The sequence below is a fragment of the Melanerpes formicivorus genome, unplaced genomic scaffold (genome assembly GCF_026170545.1).
Source record: "Melanerpes formicivorus ecotype bairdi unplaced genomic scaffold, bMelFor1.0.p_v2 SCAF_7, whole genome shotgun sequence".
NCBI lineage: Eukaryota > Metazoa > Chordata > Aves > Piciformes > Picidae > Melanerpes > Melanerpes formicivorus.
Genome location: NW_027142359.1, coordinates 16393943 through 16417226, shown reverse-complemented (window position 1 = coordinate 16417226; position 23284 = coordinate 16393943). Strand labels below are relative to the sequence as shown.

General features: G+C 37.4%; 1 protein-coding gene across 1 annotated transcript in view; it reads right to left on the bottom strand.

Moving 5' to 3' along the window:
• The window catches only part of HS2ST1 (heparan sulfate 2-O-sulfotransferase 1), a 73588-nt gene that overhangs the window by 33844 nt on the left and 16460 nt on the right, over nt 1-23284 (bottom strand). The window lies entirely within an intron of this gene.

Genomic DNA, 23284 nt, shown 5'->3' with positions numbered 1-23284 from the left:
AGACTGCATTTTCTTATTCCACCATGGTACTGCAACTATTCAAACCTTTATTTAAATAACACTGGCACTAGAAAAATGAGGGACTATCTTATTTAGGGGAAAGCTGTCTTTAAAATTCACCATTTTTCTTCAAAATTAACTGATGCAGTCATTAATAAAATAATTAATATGTACAACAATCACTAGGAAGCTTATCTCGTTGCTATAGGACATTTCTACTGAACAACAATCTGGATTGCAATATACAACACTATTATACATGAACAGATGGAAATCAGAAAATGATATTTAGCTAGATTTCCTGTCAGAAACTTATATAAAAGGGGGTGGGGTGGGGGGGAATATGCTTAACATTTTCCATTAGCCAACATTAAATCACTAAGAAAAAATAAATGGAGGAATCCATGAAATGCCTATGACACAGCAATCTATTTTGAATGCATATTTTTTAAAGTCCCTTGTACATAAAAGAGACATAAATAAGATTGTGGTTTTACCTTTAGGCACACAATATAGGCTCAAACACAAAAAATGACCCACCAAAGAACACACAGGAAATGCATTTCAGTTATAGTTCAAAATTAAGATTTCTCAGCTTTCAAATCTTGCTTTTGGATGAGCTTCACAGATTTGTCAGAAGAGCTGATTATAGGATCATGGCCCAGAAAGACATTAAACTTTCCTGTTACAAGCTGTAATGAAATCTCTTGCCTAGAACTACAAATGCATTGTTAATTTCAAATATGAAAGTTACTGCTACAATGATCAAGATGCACAACAAACATTAACTTAGTATGCAAATAAACTGTTCTCTTAGTTTAAGGGCAAAGTATTATCAGCTGACACAAACAATACAGCTATTTTGAAATGAAGTCTTGACCTGGACTACACTTACTCAGAACTTTTTGTTTCATTGTCAGAACTTAAAAAAAAAATTAATATATATAATTAATCCTATTAAAACACCACACAGAGCTCATTATAGAAAGGTTATTGTAAAAATCCAATGTCAGAATAACAGTTGCTGAACATACCATGCAGGAGTGTAGGGATAAGGGAGGTAAGAGATAGGTGTGAAGAGAGAGAGGCACTCCTTGAAATACTTAACATACCTTATTGAGAGAGTGTGTTTGGTTTATTGTTCAATGTAAATCATAGTTGTATTTCACAACAGATCAAATGATAAAAGTAAAGCTACCTGAAAACTAGTAAAATTTTGAAACATTATTTCATCAAGACTTCAGAACACAGTAATACACAAATGTTTTCTTTAGTAACTAAGTCAAAGGTAGCATAAATTTTTATGTACAACTGAATCTGCTATTTTCTTCCCAGTCCCACTAATCAAAGCTTTCAATGTTATTTTTCCACACATTCAGATTCCTTTGTAAATTTCACTTTTACTTGTGTTGCTTTGGTGCAGAAAAAGTTTCAATGGTCTTAAAGGCAAACTGACCATCAAGATCACTGACAGCTTCCAGAAGGATCTGAGTAACAGAGGACCTTACTATTAATTACTTTAAGCTAACAACACTTTGAACTTCAAGAACACCCAGGACATAATTCTTAATTCCCCAATCAAGTGGTGAATTCAGGAGGTCCAAGTACATTAAACATGAGGAGGAACAAAAGGAATTGTAAAGAAAAATTCATGTACAAGTTGGCTATCAACTAGAATAGCTGTATTGTTCCACACTCCCTGGAAGAGCAAACTTTGTATCCAGAATTTCTTATGTGTACAAACAGATACAGATGCATAAAAGTTAAAATAACTCTTAGGTTATTTTGGTGAGAGCAGGGAACAGGGTCTATATAGAAAGTAAACCTGGCAGTTCACAGCTGTCTCAACCTTACCCTTGGGGAGGGCATCAGAATTCTGCAATATATGTCTGGACACAGTTAATAAGGCTAGTCATTTATAATTAACAATGTTCTCCTTTTATTTTATATCATGCATCTGAATAACAACTGTCCTCTTAGCCCAAAGCAGAGAAGAGGCTTTGGCTTTACTGAAAACCACCTTTAAAACACAACCACAGGCCTATCAAGTGAAGTTAAAGAACAAAACAGCCAGAAAACCACTAAAAAAGGGTGGGAAACCATCTCAAAGAGCAGAAAAATATACCTCTATACAGTACAATAAAAGTTAGACCCTTGAGGTCTAACTAGGTGCACGGGAGGTAAACAAATAGTACTAGTTCCATACAAAACAAGAAAAATCCCAGCAGTTCCAGAAGCTTTTAAAGTTTCTTTCAGAAGCTTTTAAGGGACTCAAATGAGAACACACAGAGGCCAGGAAGCAGCGAGAGGCCTGAAGATCCCATCTTCCAACCATGAGGCTTATGCAACCCACTGCCTTACCCTTTTTCTGTGCTTGCTTTATCAAAGAATGAACACAAACGCTTGCTTATAAAGCCTCAGGAATTTGAGCAGGAATGGACATTTGACTTTCTCTATACAGAAGAACGATAGTCTTCATCTATTTTTTTATATGTAAGGCAGTTGAGGTAACATTAGGTCTTGTCTTAATGGATTTTGTTTTACCATCTCCAAACTCAGAGGTAATATAACATGACATACAAAAGGCTTGTAAAGCAGGCTGAAAAGACTGGGGACATCACTTCAGTTCCCTTTAAACTCTCCCCAAGCACAAACTTCTGCTCTACAGAATGTACCTATTTCTATAAAAATAATGAAGACATTTCTTACCCCATTTATTAGAGACTGAAAAAAGAACCACTTATACAGAGCCACTGATCTATGCAGAGAAAAGCATACTAGTATTCAGCAGTATATCAAAGTGAGGAACCAGAGGATCTTTCAATGCACTTGGTATTTGTGCTGGCAGACCAGAGGAAACAAGGGGTTTCTGACTGCAGACCCATAAACTAGAAGAAGGAATATATCATTCCACTCTTCTTCTCAAACCTCTGCCACCAGGAAAACACAATTGCTACCTCTAAACATGCTGATGACTAATATATAGATTAGATGCTTGAAACTGGTATTTCAATCATAATTTCTCTATTTAACTATTCCATAAAATGAAACTAACCCTTAAATTACAAAAAGTACAAAAACGTTGAATTAGAAGAATTTTTCAAGTTCCAGGCATGCAATATTCTGCTGCTCATACTGGTGGTCTATAATTATGCAGCACAGATATAGCATACTTATGCAAATGAAATTTATGCTAAGGGATCAATTTCCCCATGCTGCACTTCAGCAGGGAACCAGTGGAATATCTAATGATGGCAAAATCAGAATTTCTTCTGAGTGGAAAAAAAATTGCCAATATAAAAATTAAATAGTGCTCATATATATTTGAAAGAATGAGTTAAAGACACTAGACTTCTGATTTCAAAGTGAAAATACTCAATCACACTCCCTTCTCTCACAAGGAGAGTCCATTGTCAATATCTATTTTGGAAGCAGCTATTATGCATCAGCTTGCAATGTTCTTCCCAGTACTGAATGAATCTAAAGATTACTCAGACCTTTCAAAAGTTCACAACAGTAAATTGCTAATTCATTTCCTCTCAGAAGGAACCTGGACTACCAAAAAAAATTGCAGTTCCTCCTCAAAACAAAATCTTCGCATTACACAAAATCATATTCTCATTATACAGCTTCAGCTGCTGAACACTTTGTAAATGTGTCTGACTGTAAAAATCAAACCCAGTAACTTTTTATAAGGCTGGTCATGAAACTTGTGCTTTACTAGCAGAGTGGCTGCTTCGATCCCAGTATTTGTAGTAAAGGTGATGGCAGACATCATGGGCTTTTGTTTGGCTTTCCTAAAATTCCAGATGTCAGCTCCTTTCGACCCTCAGTTATTATCGCACAGAAGAACTAAGATGCAGTAGAGGCTAATAAGTACTATTCCATATCAGGAATGAGGAATGGGCCATGTGCCATCTCCTGCTCAGCCCCATCAGAGACTCTTAGCACAAACCTACACCCATCAGTGGTTTAAGCCAGTATGACAAACCATAAACAAGTGGAGTAACTTTCAATGAAGACACAGCACAGAGCTGAGGGAAATTGAGGACTGATGCACTTTTTCCAACAGCTGCAGCAAAACACAGCTAAATTCACCTACTGGTACCAAAGCATTATTCTCAGTTTGAGCCACTTATGATTTTTCCCTCATCTGGGAAACACTAGAGGTAAAGAAGTTGTTCTGATATAAAGGGATTTTGTCAAAAACTGCCTAGCACTAAGGAAATGTCATAACCATTTGGACTAAAACTCCAAAGCTTGGGATCACAAAATCCAGATTACTATTTGTTTTGCATAAATGTAGTCAAGAGAAAAATTTAAGTTCTTGGTAAATCTATGGGCCCTAATCAAACAATTCACAAGAATAAAGTAAATTGTCTTTGTTTTGCTATTACCAGTATCAGCTCCTCCTTTTTCCCTTGTCATTGTCCTACAGCTGTAAACACAGAAATGCTATTTTTCCAAAAGAGAACACTGTGTGAGCTTACCTCAGGTAAGTGCTGTAGCCTGAATCCCTATGTTTTAACACTGACAATGGATGATTTATCTCTGTGAGAAGCAGTGGTTTCTACCTGCATGAACCAAAATCAGGGACAGACTTGCTTCATATGATTTTTATGACAATTAAACATTAGGAGACAGTTGGACTACTACATTAACTGCTAACTGATTCTAGTCATACTGGAATTGCACTGACATTTCAAAGCAGGTCCAAGAGAACCATTACAAGCACAATTAGCATTAACAGATGGAAGATGCTGTCACAGAAGAACTAACAACAAAAACCTGCGTTTCAAATTACTTGCTAAACACCATTCAGGAATCCAACAGATTACACAGTGCATTTGTACTGCTGATCATTTCTTGCATAATCTGATTCTTACAATGTGCCAGCAGGTACACAAGTCTCTGCAGTCTTGCTCTGTTTGTCACTGAAGAATGAGAAGTGAATTTTAGATGTTTCTAAAAGATGAGGGTGGGGGAAAACAGAGGCAGTTCTGAGGAGGGCAAAATAGTAAAGTGGTGGGGGAGGGTCTTGGTTCTTCTTCCTATATTCTCATCCTTCACATTTTTTCACCTATTTTACACTCCCCTGTGCACTGCAACATTATCTTTTGGCCAAAAGATTCCATTTGCACAATAGGATTCATCACACACTTCTCTTACAGACATTTCTCTTACCTTAAAATCTTCAGCTTTTATAGAAAATACTATTATCAGGAACAGAAGAAGAAAACAAATGAGAATAGGCATACTTCCTTCAGGCTCCAAGATGAAAATCTGTTTACAACCAACCACTTGCTATTCTCTGATTCCAAAGACAGAGGTACCAAACCAGCAGAAAAGAATTATCACTTCATGAGGAGGTAAAAATGGATCATCAAGTGATCATCTACATTAAAAAGGACAAGAAAAATCAGGGAAAGTTCAGATATTTATGTCTAGAGAGTAAGCAACTGGAATGAGTTATAAAGCAGCAATTCATAAAACATCTTAAAACAACATTTAATACAGAGCTTGTAGAAGGCATAGTTAATATGAGTTTTCACTGTAACAGCTACTTTTAGTTTAAACTAGTTAAGTTTGTGTTAGACATGCACACACTAAAAATTAAAGTCCTGCCCTTTCCAAATGCTACGAACAAGTGCTTGATTAACATTATGTAAATGGATTCATATTTTGATCATGACCAAGCAGAAAATGTTCATTAAGATGCAAACACAATATGCTGAGAAAGTGCCAGTCCACTACTTTTGCAAATTATTCATTAGGAGTCAAGCACTACATTAACACAATTAAATTTCTACAACAATAAATCCACACAGATCTGAAGCTTAATGCAGGATAAATGATGGAACACTTGCATTTTGAGACCAACTTTAAAATACCACTACATAAAGTTTCACAACTGGTGATGGTCTGATTTATGCCTTGTGAATCAGTACTATTAGATAGACATTTTTGGCTCTTCCCCTAGAGTACTATTAATGTAGTCAAAAGACTGTAAATCGTATTTTGATAAAAGTGCTGCACATTTACAACTTTAATACAACTGTCCCGGTGTTAAGTGTGCTCTCACAAGCAGGCCCCACCCTCAAAGACCAGGGGGGAAAGTAACATGAAAAACCTGAGATAAGGAGTTTAAATTATTACAATGCACCTTGGCATATTTTTCAGGAAAGCACAGCTAAAGCAAAAGCAGCAGCAGAAGTGAAGGATAAAACAACTCCCGTCACCATCCAAGTCCACAGCCAGCCCAGCAGAAAAGACAGACTTCCCCAACACCCCAAACTCAGCGTACATAATTCAATGACATCATTGCATGAAGTGTAATATCAAAATCAGTTAAGTCATTGGTATCCTTTGAGGATGACAACAGACATCATACAACTACCAGAAAAAAACAAAACCCTCCATCATCAAGTTTACCTTTCCCTACTCATTTCTCTGGTGCACTTCAAATTACACACCTGAGGAAAAAGAATCTAACAGGCAAGCAAGAGTTCAACTCCTGAAGTGTCAGATCTGATGAGAAGTGACAATTTCCAGACTCATTACAGTTTTAAAGAACTGTTCTTAGTTAAACTTTACTATACTAATTAGGCCCCTTGAGAGAAAAAGGATAGCTGGCTTTCAGAGAGTTTATTAGCATGGGACCGAAATACTGCATAAAGAGACAGAAGGATTGCTGTGTATCTGTTAGTGAAGGGTTAGCAGGAGGGGAAAAACGAGCTCAAGATCAGTGTATCTATCAAGTGCAAGGTTTATTCAACTAAATTTTAAATTTTAGTTCTCAGATTTACCTCACTTCAACATCTTCCAGTTTTCCCTGACAACAAAGCCCGAGATACAAGTGATGCAGTACTACATTGCAATTAGATGTTCATTCATTAATTATTGGAGAATTTATGCTTGTATTTTAGCTCTCCTAAGACAGTTTTCGCATGGACAGAGTATTAGACAAAAAAAAAAACAACCACCACCACCAAAAAACCCCACAACCAAACAACAAACCCACAGCTGTGGCTGTACACACTAAAATCATGTATTTCAATGTATTTTTCTGAGTATCCCTTGAGACTCACAAGCCTTACAGTTACAGCTCTAGCAAGATCTGACACCATGCGATGTGATGTCCATTGCTCTTTATCAGTAATGATTTAGCAGAGTGGTCAAACTGTTTGAAAGCTAGGTCAAAGAATTTCTAGCAGGAATCTGCCAGATACATGTCCAAGATACATGTTCCCTCTTCCTCTCAACCCAACTGTAAATGATTTTTAAAAGAAATTATTAATTAGGGAATATGTGATTATCAGGGATGAATACTTTGGGAAAGAGCATATTTTTCTTTGATGGTAAATTTGTGCATATTTATTTAGCTTGTTTCCAGCTTTAACAGTCACTTCAATGCCTGAAGAGCTGTGTAACTCTTACAGCTCACTTAAACAACTATTGATCTAAGAACTTGATAACCTGATTTTTTATTTTTTTTTTTAAGCTAAGTGTCCCAAAAGAGAATTTTCTTCCATATATCCTAATAATTAGAGGAATGGAGAAATTTATGACAGGTTTTCCCATTTTCATTTTTTTCTACAATCCTGGTAAGAAACATTTACAAATAGGTATCAATGGTCCCACAACACACCCAGTCAATGAGATCAAGCACTATAATTTATCTACCTGAGAATTACCTTCTGTATCTGGTAGTCTGCAATTACTTCTTATTTAAGACAACTGCAGCCTTGCTGTAATGGATGACATCAATCAGCACACTGACTCTGTCTATGCAAATCAGCCTCAGCTGAATTCTAAATATTACAGACAGGTTATTTACCTTTTTAAAAACTATTTTATTAAATATTTAATGATATAATGTACTACATTAACAAACCAGCACAACTAATGTAGTTGGAAATAATGCTATAAGCAGCACTGATTTTTTTCTGGCAGGAAAAGGAAGCTGAACTGGTAACGTCAATGGGAAAAACAGGCCTTAATTCACCACTGTTCTCACGAGAAAATATTATTGTGACTAGTTTGCTGTACATTTTGAAGTAACAGAAGATATCCCAAGGAAAACAGCAAACATTTTAGTGCAGCCCTATTGATGCACTGAAGAGCCTATCAATGTATTCTGGAATTCCATTAAAATTTATAGTAAAACAAAGGTTTCTCTTCTCATCTCATTTTGTGCAAGATAGATAGACACCTAATTTAACTTTATAATCCAACCTCTATTAAGAATTTAAGTGTTACTGTGTATCACAGAATCTGAATATTCTTATTCACCCCTTCTCTCACGTGAATAGAAATGAGAGCAAATATTTCCATTTATATTCTACAATACATTTTCAAAAGAACTTTATTATTTTGAACTTTTCCTGGGAAAATCCATTGTGACTGTATCAGCAGGAACAACTGACATTCTAAGGAAAAGCTGGTATACTAACTCTTAAAAGTAATTCTTGATTATTCTTTTTTATGTCACAGAAAACAATGAAAGTTGTAATAGAAGTCAGAGGTAATAGGCTACTCATCTATTTGCAGCAAATATTCTGAGCATCTGTTTCATAAACACATTCAAACCCAAGCACTTAATCACTGACCAAGCAGTTTCCTACCATGGATTTCCTGCTCACCACTGCAAGAAAATGCAATTTATAGCCATAAACTGGAGTTATTTCTCTCTTCCTTATTTTCCTTTTGTTGTTGTTGTTGTTTGTTTCTGTGGGTTTTGCCTATTTGTTTGGGTTTTGTTTGCTTTCTTTCCCTTGTGTCATATTGGTTTTTATCAATAGACACATCAGAGGTGCTCCTGTGATACAAAATGGGATGAAGCACTTCATTCAAAATAAGTTCCCTGGAGACTGAGAGAATCAGTTCATATGATACTAAACCCAATAGTCAGTAACATGATATCTAAAGGAAATGCAGAGAAATAATTAAAGTATACCAAGCTTCCCCCAAGGGAGGTGAAGTGTTTTGAGGTCAGGGACACTCCCATTGCTAACATATTAAAGGTCAAGATCAAAACAAAAACACTGTCCTACAAATGCAGACACTATTTGCATCTGGCTATTTCCAGAATGTTTCTATCTTTATTTGTGTAACCAAATGTTTAGGGCTATTTTTTGCTATCATTAGACTAAGTCAGATGAAAACCGAGCAATGTTTGACTACAGAAGAAAACCTGAGTTAAGTAAAGTGCATTAGAACATCTTCAGGATCACTAGCGTCAGTAATGAATAACAAAATACATTCACTATCCAGATGAGCATACAGCACTCAGCAGCATACTTTTACAGGTCAATGGGTTTTCTATAGAGCTAGTGCTGAGAAATATTTCTAAAGCACCTTCTCAAACACGCTTGTCTGAGTCTGTATGTCTAACTGCACAAGTAAGCTGTCAGGCCATAAATAAAGCAGACTATTTGGCAAGCTATTTATTTATTTGCTCAGACACTGTTTATACTGTTGCATTTCCTTTTAAAGTACTCTCTCTAAAGGTATTTCAGGTTATGTGTGTAAGGAAGCACTATTCAAAGTATTAACATTTAAATTGGCTGGTCTCTCCTAATGGCAATCACAGTATTCCTAGACCTTACAAAGTTTTAAAGCCCGAAAAAAGACTGATACTTGCTTTAAGGGTCTTGGGGGGGTGTGTGTGTAGGGGGTGATACGAAGTATGAATAAAGAATCCATTAATACCATTTTCAGTAGCTGCAAATTCCAGATACAATCCCAATATCCTTCTATTTTTACTGCTGTAAAATTCAGGCCTTACTTATTAATAAGTACAGTATCACAGTATCACTAAGGTTGGAAGAGACCTCGAGGATCGAGTCCAGGACATCAAATATTTTCAGAGACTTAAAAATAGTACAATTCTCATCATAAGTAACTGCAGGAGACACTACCAGTTGCACAATGTAAAAAAAAAAATATATAAAAAGAAAAACAACTAAGGAAAACCCGTTCAAGCTAGAAAAATGGAAGGGCTCTCAGTAAGCAAGGAAGCTAAAATATTGCTAATGCACACAGACAGCTCAGATTAATGTATCAAGACCTGGAAATAGTGAGATTCAGGCTCTCATGAAAAACAGAATGGTCTTAATTGAGCAGGCTGCTAGTGTGGCCAGATATATTTCAATATCTGCCCCATAAAGTCAGTCCTTGGGTACATGTAATGTCAGATAATCAAATACTAAGCAATTTCAAGAGTAAACGTGTAAATAATGCAAAATACAGAGCATGTTAGGCTGGCAAGCCCAATTACAAGCTGTTTCACTTGGAACTGCTGATTAGTGCAAAATGTCAGGCATAAAGTACATAAAGAAAATGTGGGCTACAGTAATCAAGTCCAAAGATGGCAAAGATGGATGCCTGCAGTTTTTTTCAAATCCTCAAAGAAAAGCTGCAATCACTTGGCCAGCTGGAGACAAATATATTTTCCTGGCTACCCAGGCTGTCAAAAGAACAAGCAGTAAATCTTTCCCAGCTCAAGCTGCAGTTTATCTTCACAACTTAAGGCCTTATACCTTCAAATCAAATTGCACGTACCAATCCAGTTAATTTCCAAAAACACTGCACCTTCTGCCCAAAACCACCATTGTCTTTAGTAAAACTAAATTGTATGAAGAGATTTCTTGCTCCCTATCTTTTTTTTTTTACATATTGTGAAGATGACACATTTTAAACGAATAGAGAATACAGTATTAGAGTATCTCTACCGGCTTCACAAGGATCAATTACCATGGGAGATGTAGATGTCTGTGATAAGACAGAGAAATGTATTAAACTCTTCCATAAACAATGAAACAGGGACTACAAAATATCATACATCTAATGGGGAAGAGAAAATGTAAAAGAACAATTAGAACTGTAATCTTCCATCTTTTATGAAGTCCTGATGCTAGTGACTTTCAACATATTGACTTAAGACAAAGGAAAACTAGAAACAAACATCAATCCTCATTAATTTTCTGTCCTCTCTACCTAACCTTTCATACTCTTGATTAAAGCTCCTGTACAATGGGATAAAATACACCTTCAACCATGCTGTCATTAATATTTTAATTGTACACAGTGGTTTAATCTTACAGAGCATGCATACTTAAACTATATTTACTTTCAAGGTATTTTTTTAATCATCTCCCTGCTACTCAACTTGTAATTTCCTGTTCCACTGTCCACCAGGAATACTTCAAAAGCCAGCTTCTCTCTATGTCAAAGTATGTTTTTCAAGAAATAAAGGAGAGAAACCAGGAAAAAAAAATAATAATCAAACATCGAGATAGAGATATTTAAGCAATATCCAACTTCTCCACTGCTCTTTATATCTTTATGCCTCCCAGTACCATTTTTGCTATACGATAAACCCTGTCTCCAATTCAGTTTACTTTTCTATCCCACAAAGTCTATATAGAATTTAGAACAAGCAGCACTAGAAGGAGGAGTGGGATATGCTTAAGTCAGCGTTGCTGCCAGAAATAATGCGTGTCAAAGTATATCCCTAAGACATCCAGAACACTGAGGAATGAATAAATAATGTGTCTGGATTCTAGACTGCCTTTCAGGAAGGCAACATTCTTCTCAAAACCTCATCACTCTTAGTATAGTATGAAATTTAACTTATGGCATACCTGAAAGCAGAACAAGAATCAAGCTGTATTTCAAAGGTTAAACTAAAAAAAACAACAAAAAAAACCAAAAAAACCCACAAGCAAACAACCCCCCCCAAAACCAAACCAAATAACCAGCACAAGACAAAAACAAAGAAAAAAAGCCCACAACACCAAAACCACACAAAACAAAATCACACAATTTTGCAACACAATCTTCTACATTTCAGTGTAATATGACTCAGCTTTGAGGAAAAAGCATTAACAATTCTTAGACCTCTGCATGTGAGATAAACATCTAAGCCCATACTCGTGGAAAATGCCCACAATAGCTTAGTTTCCAGTTCAACAGTGTATAGAATAGAATAGACCAGACCAGGTTGGAAGAGACCTTCAAGATCATCGCGTCCAACCTATTACCCAACCCACCTAATCAACTAAACCATGCAACCAAGCACCCTATCAAGTCTCCTCCTGATGGTGATGGTGACTCCACCACCTCCCCAGACAGCACATTCCAATGGGCAATCACTCTTTCTATGTAGAACTTCCTAACCTCCAGCCTAAACCTCCCCCAGCACAGCTTGAGACTGTGTCCTCTTGTTCTGGTGCTGGTTGCCTGGGAGAAGAGACCACCCTCCGCCTGTCTACAACCTCTCCTCATAGGGCTTGTGCTCCAAACCCCAAGTGTAGTTACCTATAGGAGTATTTCCACTCACTTGTACAGGTCCAGTCGCATTTAAAATTATTTATTAAAAAACTTAGTTTTAGGGGGCTTGGTTTTTTTTTTTTTCATTTGTTTAGGGGGCAATGTTTTTAATTCTGTGATTATCACCTATCCTGTGCATCAAAGAAGTGTTCAGAATAACATCAAAAACATTTTAAGACATCCCTATGGACACATTGCATAATAAATGCTTTGCTTGTAAAATCCATGTAATTCTGTCCATTGCTACCAAATCAGACAGATGCTTGGTGTGTTTGTTCAAAAACCAAACCCACCCTGCACTGTCATAAATAATGCTTATATGAAGAACAAGGCCATAATTTACAAACATAAACCTCAGAATTGCAATGCTTTTTCCTGTTAAACATGTAGGCCAGCACCACTGACTCACTGAAGTGAAAACAATTCCAGAACTTGAAAAACAATGCAACTTAAATGCCTTAACTAGATAGGAGCTATCTGCACAATCCTAACATGCAAGTACTTATCGCTACAGAAATTTCTTAGGGTTGTTTTCCTCAGGTCATAAACTAACGTTGATCTGAAAAAGACAACCCTGTACTTTACAATTCTTGATGGGTATGTCTCCAGCTCCTGCAGAGGAATGTTACAAATGGTCAATAATCAAACTAATACTAATAGAAAAAAAAATAGTTTATGCTAAGGAACTATTTTCCATATTAGTCTGGTTTAAAACTAGACTATACAGAATACAGGCATTTAAGCTGTGAGAAACAGATCCAACCTCTGTGAAATCATTTGCACAATCTGAAATTGTCAGTAGGGAAATACATTCTGAACTAAGTTTAAAAGATACATCTTACTATATTTAAAGCAAAGAAGCCACCCAAAACCAGCTGAACAAATCACAGCAAGCAAGAAACTCTGCTTCATATTCACCCAAACTCCTATTTACTAAATTGCATCAAGGGAGAAAATATAATCATAGTGAATTGATTATGCAATTACGATATGATTATGTTGCGTTTTCCCTCTTGGTACAATTTGGTAAATGCATGTTTATGCAAATGTTAAGCAATATTCCACAGGTAATGCAAGTTACACTTTTTTTTTTTATCTCTGTATTGGAAGCATCAAGAGAAAACCCAGGCATCACAAGTGCACATTTAATGCCTTGCTATAGCAGATCATTTCAAATATATATGTCTGTGGAAAGGATAAACTGTCTAGATCATTAGTATCCCATCTGACTAAACTTATGCTTGTTTTAATTTATGTGCGTGGTACAGATTTTAAAAAGCTGACATTCACAAGTCTGCTGTAAGTTTGACTCAAACCAGTAGTTTGAATATTTGCATAGAAAGTTGTAAGCTTCATTCAATGTCTTCCACCAGGATATAAGCTTAGCTGGGCCAAGGGTACAGTCAAGTCAGCTCATTAGTTAGAAGGTGATCACCATTATAAAACAAGTCACAAAGCATAAAGTTGATCTTGATCACTATTAGAAACCTCACAACTTGTCACTGCATCAAATATTTCATTATTCAAGCTTAGCTAGAGGAAGGCCCAGGCTGAACTTGCCAAAATGAAATTGCTATTTAAAATCACCATTAGATCAGCATAAGTATTCTAAGATATTTCAAAGTATCTGTCCCATGCAGACTTCCAAATTCCAAAAATACAAGCAAGCTTTTATTGATAATCCTGGACAATAACAAAGCAGTCAACCTATGTTTATACTAAGACTTATATTTAGCAAAAAGCCAAAGATTACATCCATTTATTTTTTCCCACCAACTTGCCTCAACACATAGCACTGAGGCAAGTCTGCATTGTGATTTAGTTTTCAGTGATTCACCTGAACTTTACTTCTTTAAAAGTAACAAATCCCATATCACCACATTTCTGCTCAAGACTGAAGCTTGATGGACAATATTGAAAGAATGCTTGTACATATAAAGCCCTACACCATACAAAACATTTGTTCCTAGTAGTAAACCATCATGTACCATGATTCCACTGTACAATGTGCTGGTCAGCAGAACTATGTCAATACCAGCAACTTACTGTGTAAGTATCAGTTCTAAATAAAATTTTAAGTTGCAACTACTTAGCTAATTAACAGATATGTTTGCATTAAAATTCAAAACTATGGAAGAGAAAGCTTTTGTATGCTACTCATCTGTCAGTTTCAGACAAGCCTGGAATCCAAACATCATGTGAAAACCTCTACAACTAAAACTATAGCTTGATTTAAAATACTTTGGCCAGACTTCACTAATGCTGACATGGATACTGAAATGTAAAATGATTCCTCATGTATTTAGTTATACCCCAAATGATGATAGACATGGTTTAAGAACCATTTTCATTTATATTCTTACTCTGTCAAGAATCAGCCTTTAGGAAATGCCTGAAATTGAACACTAGAGTTTAGTTAAACAGTCATATTTCCATAATTAAAAAAAAAAACAAACAACAGCAACAAAACAACAAAACCCACCCCAAAACTACCCAAACAAATAAAACACAAAACCAACCAAAACAACACCCAGATATAATGAGAGAATACAGAAGTCTTAAAGGCAAAAAGAGGCATGGGATACATAACAGACAATTTTCTCGGGGGAGAAAATCCAATATGCCAGAGTAGCATTTGTTAAGAAAGACCTCAGAAAAGGAAAATTGCTACATGTACAGAAAATTGGAGCTAGAAGATTCAATTCAACACAGTAACCCAAGCCCACCTATGCTTTCCTAGCAGTCTTGTCAATGGCAACTACATCTTTCTTATCAACCCTCTTCACTTGTGAATTAAGCTGTGTAAGGGACGATTTATCTCTCACTAATCAATGTTTAACAATTTTGCAGAGACACTTGAATTTTGAGTCAACAATGTGCACTTGCAGCCCAGACAACCAATTGCATCCTGGGCTGCATTAAAAAAAAACAAAAAAAAAGTGTAGCCAGTGTCAAAAGAGGAGATTCTACTACTCTGCTCTGGTGAGACCTCACTTGGACTACTCTGTCCAGCTATAGGACCCCCAACACAAGAGAGATATAGACCTGTTGGAGCAGGTCCAGAAGAAGCCCACAGAGACAATCAGAGGGTTGGAGCACCTATCCTGTGAAGGCAGGCTGAAAGAATTAGGACTGTTCAGCCTGGAGAATAGAAGGCTCCAAGAAGACCTTAACTACATTTCAATATCTGAAGGGGACACACAGGAAGGCTGGGAACAGACATTTCAGAAGGGCTTGTAGTGATAGGACAAGGGGCAATGGTTTTAAACTGGAGCAGAGTAGATTTATGCTGTACATAAGGAGGACATTCTTTACAGTGGGAGTAGTAAAATATTCGAGGAAGTTGTCCAGGGGGTGTGTTTGAAGCCCCATCCCTGGAGACATTCAAGATCAGACTTGATGTGGCCCTGTGCAGCCTTATCTAATTGGAGGTGTCCCTGCTCATTGCAGGGAGTTGGAAAAGATGACCTTTGAGGGTCCCTTCCAAACTGATGCAACCTGTGAATTCTACATTTAAAGACTACTTTCAAAGTAATTTTATCAATCATATATACTTTGCTAAAACAAAAGATCTTAAGGTACTCTCACAAGACTTTTCATCTATAAAAGGAAGCCTGGGAAGCCAGTCATGAAAAGTCCATTTTGAAATCTAGCAAAATGAAATTATTTTTTGCCATTAAATAAAAACAACAGAAAAAAAATTATCTGCAGAATCATGACAGATGATGGAACCTGAGTAATCTACAACACCATGTTGCTCAGAAACCCTGCAACTTTGCTGTGATGTAGTCTCAAAATACTTTAAGAGAAATTGAGGAGTATCACCTAGACTTAGAAGTAAAGAAAAATTTAAGTAAAAGGTCATATATTCTGAAGTAAAACGTCATAAGTTCTGAAAATAGTATTTTAAGACTTTGGTTTCAGTGACGTCCATGTTGAGTCTGTGATACATCTGCAGTGCTTAAGGAACCACAAGATGAATGTTTCATTTAGGTAGTACTTTTTCCAAGAATGTCATCTACAAATTCAATTTCAAAACCTGATGCATGAGCCAAGACTTCAATGACTGAAGTTAGAGCATGTTCAATTATTTCAAGTAATAACAAACAACTTAACTGTTAAACCATTTGCCAGGAAATACAGCTCCCTTTCTAAATATGTCCTCCCAAAATCAATGTCACTTAAAAGCCAATTTAAAACTTCTATTGCAATCTTCATTTATAACATAAAATCAAGAGGGTGCCCTCAATTGTAATAAAACCCACTGACTGAAGGAGAATGGGGTAAGTGGTACTGTCCACAAACATTTTACAATTTATGGAAAGCAGGAAAGAATCTGTTGCTAAGCATTTGCTAATATTTTTAATGTTTTTTCCTTGTTATTTATTAATGGCACTTTATTCATTAATTCATATTGTATTTGGAAATTTCTGACCATGGATCTTGTCAGATACGTCAAATGCCCATACCTTGACCACGACACCTACCCCATCCTGAATCACATCAAATGAGCAGTTAGTGATAGAACTGCCTGAGTGTATCTGAGCATCCAATCCAGAGTCCAATAAGAACGTACCATGCCCTTCCTTCAGTCAAGAGACTTTGCTTCTGGTTTAGCCTAGCATTCTAGCCAAACCTTGAGGAGGTGTCAGTGTAAATGGGTCCGTAAATTGGTGCAAAGCCCCTTCTACAATTTCTGCCAAGAAGCACCACCTTGGGGAGATGGGAAGGTGAGGGCCATGAGGCAGAGAATCATTTAAACCAAGATAGCAAAATTCATCTGGGAGCGTGAATCAGAGCTCTTTTATAAAGAGGAGGCACGGATTTCTAAACACTTAGCTTCTACTGTGCTAATATTGATTGCCAACCACCACCAGCTCAGTTCTCACATGGATTTATCACAGTGCATTTGGAAAGGCTAACTTGTATCACCAGGGGATTAAATTTTCTTGAATTAGCATTCCAGAAATATGATGATCAAACTTGATAACTGCCACTGAGATACATTAATACAGAGAATCCAGAGCAGAAAGAGGAAACAATTCTACTATTATACAGTCTGTCCCAGTAGAAGAGGTTTGAACTCTTCAAATCAAAGTAACATCAACCAGTTACAGTAATGGGGTTACTGAAAGTTCAATTAAATTTAAGAGTTTTCAAGAATTAAATGTTACTCCTTAATTGGGAAAAATATATTATTACTATTGTTATTTCACCCTTTTAAGGAATATGGCTTTTGTTCAGCAAAATTATGATGTCTAAATTACTCATTTTAGACTCTTAAACTAAAGATGTTTAGATGAAGTTGGAAAGTAGCCCAAAAAAATGACTTGAAATATTTGCCTCCGCTGAGTAAAATAAAGCTTCTATGCTGGGTAGCCTGAGTGAAGGAGAATGACTTGCAGACAGATTTGGTTAATCCACCCTTGATTTATCTCTCTGTCTGGGCACTCAAAGGGTAAATAGCAACTAATCTCATAAAATTTGTGTTCTAATAGCAACCTAAAATCCGAATTAAACTGGAGTTAAGCATGATAAATACAGCAATGCAACTGTATGGTTACAGAGAACTAGCAGTACTTAGGGTATTGATTCATTCATTTCACTGTCTTGACTAAATGTAGCCAAGACTCACTTTTTCTATTTTGTGAAGACATGAACAATTAGTATCAAAGAAAAATTAAATTTCCACCTGACATGACTGAAATATAGTGGCACTACAGCAGAAAAGTTGAATAGCTTAAATTTTCCTGTAATCAAAATCAGAAAGCCTTTGCACAGAAAATCTGGTTAAAGGTATTCATATAAACAATTCAGATAATCAAAAGCTGCCAATCAAAGCCCTCATCATCATCCTCCACCACCAAGATAGAAATGCTCCTATTTTCCCTTTAAAACTCCTTTTGCCAAGGTGGTATTACTTCGCTATTTCCACATGCAACATGTCAGATGCATCAATTAGATATCATAAACACACTACTCCCATGAGTGTTTTGCAGGCAGTAGATGGGAACAAGTGATACTAAGTTACAAATGGATACAAACAGAAATAGCACCTCCCTGGAGATCTATATGTGGACCCTAAAGCATCCTCGGAACCTGGTTCCCAGACTCTGAACTTCAGCTGTGCATGGCTGCTGTCTTTATGAAAAGAACTCTTTGGCTCAGCTACAGTTGTCATGGAAACACCAACTTTGATTTTCAGATCTTTAGTATACGTGATATTTCAGCCATATGTTGTGTGCATTTAAGTTCTCTACACATTCATCCTCTTTAAAACTGAGAGGTAAGAGAAACTGAATGATTCAAATACTGAAGTAAATGCACACAATATCCTTCTTAAAGTGGAAAAATATGCTTGCAGTCCAGAATAATCATAAATTTAATCTACTATGAGTACACCTGATCTGTGTTTCTTCCTTTAAAGAAAAAAAAAAAAAAACACACAAAACCAAAAAACAAACACCCACCAAAAAAACACCAGCCACCAAAACCCCAGAATTATTATAACTATTCTTTCAATAGTTGGATCTGGATAGGCAACCTTCTATCACTCAGGGTGCTCGATACAAAGTACCAACCTCAGCCCAAGCAATGAGCACTCTTAACAATGTGTCTTCAAAAACAGAGGTCACTTTATAACAGTGGTCATCATTTCCTCAGATACATTCAAACTCTTCACTTCAGAAGCCACAAATAGAGATACCTGACAAGTAGTTCTAAAAGCTTACATCTGAAAAAACAAAACAAACCAAAACAAAAAACACATAATATTCCATTTAGGAAACTTAAGAACCAGGGAAGTGCTAAGGGTCAGCATGAGTAAGACCCTATGCAGCGGTTAACTGGAACACTGCTGCAGCTAACTCACAGCTTCCTGGATTAAACAAAAATTCCGCTCTCACAATGTATATATTTGAGCCTTAAAGAGATGCTCTTGCTTTATTTTGTACATTTTCATTAATGAGGCTCAGTTCTAATTAAAACTATAAATAAACCAGACCCAGAGGACCCTGGTCTTTTGAACTCAAATGCTATTAGGAAGCATTCAGCACGCTCCTAAAGAGGCTTTTTCACTCTAGATTTCTTCCTCCCCACTCCTGGGGATAAATAAGCAAATGGATTAATCAATGGTGAAGAAAACAACAAGACAGGAAGTCACTTTGCCATGGGAACAACCCTTAAAATTCAAAATAGATCACTTTCTCCTATTTAAATATAAATGCAGAGTAAAGCAGCTGCTACAATGAATGACATGTTCTCTATGTAGAGCTACTACCAAAAGGGTTCCCAACCTCTACTGTGTGACAATATCAGCTACAGCTACAAAGCACTTATCTCCAGCTTAAAGGTGTCACAAACAGAAAACAGAACGCTGGGGCAAGAAAGTAACTGTTGCTTTCTTGTGAAGCAGGCAAAATAAGCTTTCAAATATTTAAGGCAGTCAAACAGCACCAGTATCACCTGTCAATCATGAAACCCAAAAAGCCTTACTACTTTCTCAAGGAAGAAAAAGGCAAACAGTTTTCCTTTAGGAAATGCAAACAACAAAAAAAAACACCAACCAAAAAAACACCTAGGAGATAAAAGTGTAAGTGAGCTGTTTTGTCTTTCACTATACTATTTATTACAAGTAATAAAGAAGCAGCATGTTATCTTAAGATCTGTTATTTATTCCACCAACACACTCAGAATGTAATCCATCACTCATCCTTAAATGTGTTCTATCACATTTAAGCTGCTGTAACACTGAAAATTATGCAGTGTTTGAAATAAATGCTAAATTCACAAACATTCAAATACTGAAAATGTTACTTAGATCTTTAAATTTAAGGTCTGAGGTTTTCTTCCTGATTTGCTATCTATAAAGAAATCCTGCTTAATTCCTCACTTCCATGTGAACAAACCTGAAACTCACCCAAAAAATGGGCACAATGCACAAATAATACTGCATGTAAGCTCAATTATCGTGGGGTTTGGACCAGAACTAGAAACTTCACATTACATATAGCCACAGCATTTCATAAAGGGTAGACAACAGATTTTTCTATCAGCAAAGTAAATCAGTAAATACTGCAAGTTCCAATTCTTCAGAGGAGTTTGGGGAAGTTTTAACTATACTTTCATCTTCATACTATTAAAGTTCTTTGATTTACAAACAAAGTTATAGTACCTAGCAAATAAACTGAAACTGAGTTTTTGTTGGCAATTTTATTTTGGAGATAGTATGATTGCCCTGCTTTCAGTTTCATACAATGCTACTGTTACCCAAGCTCTATCTACTATCTGATTTCAGCAAAAATGGAGAATGGTGGAACATGGCATCTGGTCAACTCAACCAGACACTTCGGCCATATCTGCAGCTGTGCAATGCCGGACATCAACCACACAGACAAATGGTATCCACAGATAGGCCAGGAGGGCAGAACAGAGGGAAATAGCAGAGTGCATGGCAGGGAGAAGGCTGCTACTGAAACATTTAATAGTATTTTTGTCCACATTTGTAAGTGTTTGGTAGAAAACTAGAGAGATGCCATTAAAATGACTCAAGGATCAGAAAGCTAGCTTACAATGAGAGTCTTAGGGAATTCAGTGTGTTTAGTTCTTCAGAGAGACTGAGAAGTGAGATGATTACAGGTTCCAAAGGTCATTCAAAGGGATATTTACCATTGTCCATCTTCTTTCAGCTTAGTAGACTAATGAATTTTTAGATTAATGATTTTTTCCATACCTAGTTTGTCTGAGCATTTCAATAATCATTATATTCTGTGGCATTGTTTGACAGTTCACCACCTTGTTTCAGTATTTTTTAAGCTATTAACCAACAGTTGATTTTTGTTCACTTCCTAGACTTGTACAATAAGCATTCCTTGTTCAGCTTTTGCATACTCTTCATGGTTTTACAGACTCCTGCTCATGCTTTCCCCAAGTCTGAAGAGCTTTGGTCTACTTAATCATTCCCTAGGTGGGAGACATGCTGTTCCTTTGATTATCCTCACGTGTCATGTATCTTTTGCAAACTCTGCTATAACCTTTTCCAAGATGAAAGGCAAGAAAAGACAACACAGTGGAACTGCTGTATCCAATGTGAAACAACTTTCATGTGGTTCTTCAATTGTTTTTAACAGCTTCCAGCATATTATGTGCATTTTTGACCACTTCTGAGAACTGATCTGAAGTCTTCATAGAGTTAACTTCTGTAACTCCAGGAACTCCTTCACCAGTACAGACAGCCAATTCAGAATCTAACATGTACATCTGGGATTGATTTTCACAGAATCACAGAAACGTTCAAGTTGGAAAAGGCCCTTGGAATCACCAAGTTCAACTGATAACCCTACTCTACAAGGTTCATCACTAAACCATATCCCCAAGCACCACATCCAAACCACCTTTAAACACATCCAGGGCAGGTGACTCAACCACCTCCCTGGGCAGCACATTCCAATGCCTGACCACTCTTTCCATGAAATTTTTTTTCCCTAACGTCCAGTCTAAACCTACCCAGTCGCAGCTTGAGGCCATGCCCTCTTGTCCTATCACTTATTAACTGTGAGAAGAGACAAGCACCAGCCTCTCCACAATGTCCTTTCAAATACTTGTAGTGAGCAATGAGGTCTCTCCTTGCTTTTCATAAGCAAGATTGATGATCTGGATGAGGGCATTGAGTCCATCATCAGTAAATTTGCTGACGACACCAAGCTGGGGGCAAGAGTTGATCTGCTGGAGGGTAGAGAGGCTCTGCAGAGGGACCTCGACAGGCTGGACAGATGGGCAGAGTCCAACGGCATGAGATTTAACACATCCAAGTGCCGGGTTCTGCACATCGGCCACAACAACCCCATGCAGTGCTACAGGCTGGGGTCAGAGTGGCTAGAGAGCAGCCAGGCAGAGAGGGACCTGGGGGTGCTGGTTGATGGTAGGCTTAACATGAGCCTGCAGTGTGCCCAGGCAGCCAAGAGGGCCAATGGCATCCTGGCCTGCATCAAGAACAGTGTGGCCAGCAGGAGCAGGGAGGTCATTCTGCCCCTGTACACTGCACTGGTTAGGCCACACCTCGAGTACTGTGTCCAGTTCTGGGCCCCTCAGTTTAGGAAGGATGTTGACTTGCTGGAACGAGTCCAGAGAAGAGCAACAAAGTTGGTGAGGGGCTTGGAACACAAGCCCTATGAGGAGAGGCTGAGGGAGCTGGGGCTGCTTAGCCTGGAGAAGAGGAGACTCAGGGGTGACCTTATCACTCTCTACAACTACCTGAAGGGAGGTTGTAGACAGGCTGATGATGGTCTCGTCTCCCAGGCAGCCAGTACCAGAACAAGAGGACACAGTCTCAGGCTGCGCCAGGGGAGGTTCAGGTTGGATGTTAGGAAGAAGTTCTATACAGAAAGAGTGATTGCGCTATGGAATGGGTTGCCCGGGGAGGTGGTGGAGTCGCCGTCATTGAAGGTGTTCAGAAGGAGACTTGATGGGGTGCTTGGTGCCATGGGTTAGCTGTTTGGGTGGGTTGGATTGGTTGATGGGTTGGACACGATGATCTTGAAGGTCTCTTCCAACCTGGTTTGGTTTATTCTAATAATGGTTTATTCTAATTTATTCTCAAGGCCCTTCACCAGCTTCATTGCCCTCCTCTGCACTCACTCCAGCACCTCCACATCTCTCTTGTACTGAGGTCCCCAAAACTGGACACAATACTTGAGGTATGGCCTTACCGGAGCTGAGTACAAGGGGACAATCACCTCCCTACTCCCACTGGAAACAGCATTTCCAATACAAGCCAGGATGCCACTGGCTTTCTCACCATCTGGGCACACTGCTTGCTCATATTCAGCTGCTTGTTGATTAGAACCCCCAGGTCCCTTTTTTATCCAAATAAATTTTAATATGACAACACTGAGTTTCACAGTCACCCACTATTAGGAGATTCTTCCTCTGAATAGTTTGGTGTCATCAAACC